The sequence below is a fragment of the Puntigrus tetrazona genome, chromosome 12 (assembly GCF_018831695.1).
Source record: "Puntigrus tetrazona isolate hp1 chromosome 12, ASM1883169v1, whole genome shotgun sequence".
Lineage (NCBI taxonomy): Eukaryota > Metazoa > Chordata > Actinopteri > Cypriniformes > Cyprinidae > Puntigrus > Puntigrus tetrazona.
This window is the reverse complement of record NC_056710.1, coordinates 15,606,929-15,612,928: the sequence shown is the minus strand read 5'-3', so window position 1 is coordinate 15,612,928 and position 6,000 is coordinate 15,606,929. Positions and strand designations below refer to the sequence as shown.

Below are 6,000 nucleotides of genomic sequence, written 5' to 3'. Positions count from 1 at the left end.
CTTTTATATAAATGAATCAGGCACCACTTTACATTACAGTCCATGTTGTACATATTACTATAATTATTTACTATAATGACTATAATACCAAGCAGTTCACTAAAAGAATCACATGTTAAGTAATACACAAAGTTTTGTCAGCATCACTGCCAGTACTTCTGTATGAAATTACACAGTAACATGAACACCAATGTAAAGTGTAACCTAGAATGGCACAACATATACATCAAATATACATTCCTACACTGACAGTGCATGTGAGAATGAGCCTGAGCTTATTCTCAGTTCGTGAGCATTTGCACCTCTGATATAATGGGGTAATTGAACTAGTATCCAGGCACATTTGAGCCCACCTTCTCTCTGCAGGCACTCCATCGCAAACCGTAAAATGGCTGGATTTGGCTGGTCGCAAACCATCCTTCTGAACCTAACAAGACCTTTATTGCAGCAGCCGCCCACCTTCGCTACAGCGGGCCAGAATCTGTTCCCAGGTCCCGCCATGTGTGCACCACCGGCAGAAGGCGAGGGACCACAGCCACAAGCTGAAGCCTTCTGAGTTTCTTACTGGCTTGGTGTTTTTCCCCATGCTGGACCAAACCTGGGCGGCTTTGATTTCTTTGGGCAAGGGTGCCGGTGGGACGCTTAAAGAGTTCAGACTCGTTCAGGCCGTCCTGTCCCGTATTTGTCCTCTGGTGGGCTGATGGACATGAACGGTCGAATTGACTGCCCAGCATGGCTCGGAGTTCGGCCCTGCTCAGATCCCGCTTCCTAGGGTCCAGCAGGGATCCGGGTTCTCCTGAGTTCCACTATGGGCAGAGGTCACTGGGAATGGGACGGAGGAGGCAGGGGCTGCTGGCACATCCTTCTTCATCCTGAATCCGAGGGAGAAAATGAGCACGTATGTAGCCAGAAAATACGGCACGTTATCCATCTTCGGCCGACAATCCTCGCGCCTGGAGCGTTCGCTTCGAGCCTTGGCGAGCCGCAGAGCGCCAGTTCCAGCGCGCGGTGCCCACCACGTATGCTCTCCTCAGAAAGTGTTCGTTCAATTCAAACTGCACTGTCCTCGGTGTCACTTCTGCGCGTAAATGCGATCGGGGATCCAAGAACGCTGTGTCAGTGTTTACTTTGTGGTCATTCCGTGCGTCTCGTTCCGCTTTTACGCACAGGTTCCCATCATGAAGGCTCATGACAGTATCAGGCGGCTTTCAGCCGGACCTGGTTCTTGAGCTCGCGGGCTCTCGCGTCTGGTCCGAGTCCTGGGTGTCTGAGGATCCGCATGGTTTCTCAGGTGACGGGCGCCGAACTGATAATCACCTGGCTTCCGTCTGATTTATCTCGTGTCGCGATAGAACCCAAAGACCCATTCTCAATTGTGGGTCTGTTGCCAGAGGCCCACGACACCCTCCTTCTATTTAGGAGGGAGGTGATGGACCTGAGGCATAAAGTGGGTGTAGAGGGGTCTTGCTGGGAGGGATTTACAGTCGGTCGTTCTCTCGTTATATGATATGCGCACGAGCGACATCAAAGATCAATGACAGCGAGGACCAGAAACGGCTCTTTAGGATCTGTGTAAACTTGGCTGAAACATAAAGTGGACACATTTGTTCATAATTGTTCTAATGCAAAACAGTAGAAGAACAAGCATGTAGTAGAGCTACTTGCAACAAACTAGGCTATGTCTCTTATAATCTATAATTTTTTTTACCTAATTTTTTTAGGAGTAGCCTAATGGTGCACCTAAACATAATAGTGTCATTGTACCCTCATCCTCAAAAAAAAAAAAAAAAAAAAAAAAAAAAAAAATATATATATATATATATATATATATATATATATCTACCTATATATATATATATATATAGATATTGCTATAAATTACTATAAAATAGAACTTTAAGAAAAAATATAGTAACTAAATAAATTGTATCATTTATAAGAGAAAATACAGTTGTAGCTCCCTAGACAACTACCAACCTGGCTGTAATCTTATTAACGAGTGTATGATTTATTTTATAGTCTCAAGCATTCAGAAACTAGCTACACAAATTAAAAGCAGATTTTTTTACTTCAATTAAACCACTAGTTAATTTTGGTATGGGGTTATGATGTCACGTTTTTGTTTGAAGAAATGAAATGTGGAAATGCTGTAGCATTCTCTCGTAAAAAAGGTAATGAAACTGGATATTTGAATGAAATGTTTGGTCAATATTTGATATCGTCCTGTAAGTGTAATAATTAACTGACCTTTGCAGGCATTTGTAATAATGTAAATAGTTTGTTTGTATAAACATTGTATTTTAACAGTGTTAATCAGTGAAACAGTAATTACACCATATACCACGTTCTGAAACTGGAATATTAAGTCAGTTGCGTTGTTGTAGGGGTGACATTTTCAGATAAAAAAACACATTAGCCTATATATGTCACGGTGTGGTTTAGCGTGAAGGGCACTTTCGACTAGAATAAATAAACTTTACAAATAGTTTTAATCCTCTTCAAGCGGACAAAATAATAATATACAAACAGGCTGGCGGAACATAACCACTTCGTATGAAGACCTACGGCGATCGGACAAACTGAATGGAAACACACACTGGACTCCAAATACTGGGGAAATCACCAAATTAACTGGGCACTGCAGGTGAAAAATAATGACTAGTGCTTAACGAGAAAGGTAGAGAACACAGAGCACATGGATGCGGGACCGAAACAACAACAAATGATCAAAGGCAGCTGACAATATATATTGCCGACAGTTTCATGTAGGCGGATTCTGAACCTACCTGAAATTGATGCGCCGGCTTCATCTAGGGCGCGATCTTCTGTTGATTAGAGAGAGGAGTTTACGGACATGTTTTTAAAAAATGAAATACAGTAACTTTTTTTCTTATTGGAGTCAAATATGAACATAAGGTTGCATAACATTGAGGCTAGATAAGGCAGGCCTTTACTAAAGTGTAATGGTCACATCACATACCAACCAAATTTAGTGTGCAAAAATATTAGTAATAAATTTAAGAACAAACTGCGCTTGCAACACCTTCATACGTTTAAATAAATACTAATAAGAGATTAAAAAGGATGTATAAGGCTCACCAAAAAACAAAACAAAAATGGCTTTCAGTTCAAAAATATTTTCATTACTGATGATGTGCTTTCAAGCAATTCAAATTTATTCTGTTAAATCATTCCCCAATTGATATCATCTTACTCTAAAATCAGCGGGTGCCACTGTTCCCCTGAAGTAGCTTTTTGGCTTTTCGCGATGGCAGAAAGTGGCATTCAGACTATCTCTATGATATTCCTCTCTGCTCCTCTTTAGATGCTTTAAATTGACCTTAGAGCAATTTTCTGGATTGCTCCTGTGTCAGCGAAGTGTCCAGCGCCAGTACACGAATCGACTTCTTATTTAAAAGAAAGGGGAAGTGGAGCTAGAGTATGTTTTTTGAGATAAGCTTGCCAACCGGCTGTAGTAATGAAGAATCCGTGGCCCTTGAGGCGCTCATCTCCGGCCTACAGATTACAGAGCATGGGACCAGAAGGCGAACAAAGACATTTCACAAAGAGGCCAAATAAAGAAAGCCGCTGTTTCCCAGAGTCCTCCATGCGAAAAAATAAAACTGATTGAGTGCATCTGCATGGTGAACAGGCATATCATGCTAGTCCCAGTATTAAATATACTCCATAGCCAAATTATCTTAACCTGCTGAACTGTTGCACTCATTGAAGTTCTGTCTTGTAATTTATCTGAATGACTGTTTAACTGTGTTGAAGGTAGTTTCCATGGAAGTGTGATTTGGACACATAGAGCCATAATTCAAACAGAACTCCTATCCCAATTTTAGCGTGGCTGAGGACATTGCGTCATTTCAGACCTAATCATCAGATCATCTCACCGATAGCAATATCTACGCGGTTGAGTTAGCTGCCAACATACACATACATTTTCATTTTCTTCCCCTGAACTGGCCCGGATCACGTGTTTCAAAATCATCTGGAGGTATATTTGTCCGCTGATTTTACAAATGAATATCTGGAAGCCAAGGCCAGTCAGCGCCCTCATGACCATCAATGTCTGATCCGAATCTGAGTTCACCTCTAATCTGCCAACCAGATCAGAAGGCCTCCCAGCTAAAGTCAAAATTTTCACGATTGCTTTCATGGACCAGCTAGAATAAAATGTCATTTGTTTTTATTTAGTTCCCTGTGAAACCTTTGTTGATGATCTGCTGAGGGAACAATTTGAGGCGCTCCTATTTAGAAATTCTGGTTTCTGCTGTCTCAAGGTCAGTTCAGGTTCAAATACAAACATACACACACAAAAACACAAAAAGTCTCTGTTGGATCTATTTTGTTTTAAAATTATTTAACAGCCCACGTAAACCGGAGCTTCCTGTCAATTTCTACAAATATTTCAAACAAAATATTAAATAAAGCACAAATAAGAATTACCCAGATATTAATTAGAGATAAAATAAAATAATATCCACATTAAATAATTTCAGTGTATTGACTGCCTGTTTAAAATGGACTACACTGTGCACTAAACTTCATATAAAATGCATATAAAAATGAAAACTATAATAATTTTTTTTCAATGTTCCCAAAGAAAAATCTTTTTGCTTTGTTTACTGTAATTTTTTTAACTCTGTAGGCAACTTATTTGGAAGAATTTCATAATTATACTTTCATAAGTTTAATATCAGTTTTTCTAACTTTTTTATCAGAAATAATGCAGAATTAACATTATCCAACAACTTATTCTATATATATATAAGCATATTTATTTGGATGCGAGTAATCTGCCATTAACTAATAGAATGAAGTTTATGATACACATTATTTCATTATTATTACATACACAGAAAAAAAAAGCCAGCTTAAATTTTAAGACCAAACAGCTTCCAGTAACTTATTTTTGTAGAAATTTTATACGAAAACTCAAAAGATTAGCCTTAAATGTTTAAGTCCTTTTACACTAAGACAATTCAAATAAACTTAGAATCGATCTTAAATAGAAAGAAACCAAATAACATCTAAAATATTTACACTGGAATCTTTATATTTTTATGACTTAAATACATCTGTCTCTGCAATGTATTCAAGATGCATCACAAAAAGCAAACAAATTACATATAAGAAACTATGACATGGGACCAACCATAAAAAATACAATACTGAAATATATTATTTGGATAAACCATTATAATGCAAAAATATGCAGATATAATGGTGTACTGGTGTTTTGGCTTGCATTTGTGCACAGTATAAGGTATCCAAGACAAATATACACATATAGTTTATAGTAATATGCTGCTGAACTGACCAGTTGCAGAAGTTCAATTATTTAACTGGAATACAGAGTAAGATGAAATATGATAAATAATGCGCACACTCATGTTTGTGGGCTTGTCATTAGATGTATACTGAGACACACGGTGTGTAATCAAGGGTGACAAATTCACAGTTTTCTGAGATCTGGAGCACCAGCTGACATCTCTGTACATTAACGGAGGAAGATTGATTATTTTATAATCCCAACACAGGAGAAATCCAGTGCACTTCATGTGACATATATATATATATATATTATATATACCTATATACTCTACCTATACACACACACACACACATATATACTATATTTGGAAATCCAACATTTTTGTGCAAATACCATTTTCTTTCTCTTTTTCATAAAAAACACTACAAACATTAATAAATTATTTGAAACATTACAACTTGACACATCCTACAAGGTTGCTGTAGCTGCCTTTTTTGTCGGGGAGAAAAAATATTTCACTTAATTTTAGAGGCATACACATGGATAATGTGAATAAATATATACTATATTCACAATGAATCTATTCACGTAATAATCTATTTGCATAAAAATAGATGTAGTATAGTTTTACAGAATTAATAATCGTTAACTAAACATACTACCTTTTTAGTTATGCCCTTAGACCATAACTTGCATTTCATTTCAAATATCTATGG

The 6,000-nt window shown here is 37.8% G+C and overlaps 1 pseudogene; it reads right to left on the bottom strand.

Moving 5' to 3' along the window:
- Positions 1-281: 281 nt before the first annotated feature.
- On the bottom strand, positions 282-931 carry LOC122355342 (annotated as a pseudogene).
- Between the last annotated feature and the right edge of the window lie 5,069 nt (positions 932-6,000).